The sequence below is a fragment of the Halyomorpha halys genome, unplaced genomic scaffold (genome assembly GCF_000696795.3).
Source record: "Halyomorpha halys isolate HHAL.00 unplaced genomic scaffold, Hhal_1.1 Scaffold668.1, whole genome shotgun sequence".
NCBI lineage: Eukaryota > Metazoa > Arthropoda > Insecta > Hemiptera > Pentatomidae > Halyomorpha > Halyomorpha halys.
Window position 1 is genome coordinate 239,277 of NW_027111382.1, and position 322 is coordinate 239,598.

Below are 322 nucleotides of genomic sequence, written 5' to 3' on the forward strand. Positions count from 1 at the left end.
TAAAAGCCTTAAGAGCCAGTTTTGAGAAAATCGATTCAATAAAGTACAGAAGTGCTACTTTATAGAATCGATTTTCTCGGTCGGTCGATTTAATCTTTATATGCTGGGCATACGGGATCTCAAAACCTTTTCTAACATTTTCACAGAATCCTTGACATAATGTTTCATTCACATACACGATATTAATCCGTAAATTAACGTAAATATATCTACAAACATCCAGTTGCGTAACAGTTATTTTAAATCATAGTTATCAATAGCTCTAGGAATACTAGGTCATCTTGGTTATCGAAACACGGAAAGATCCATAATTATTATTATC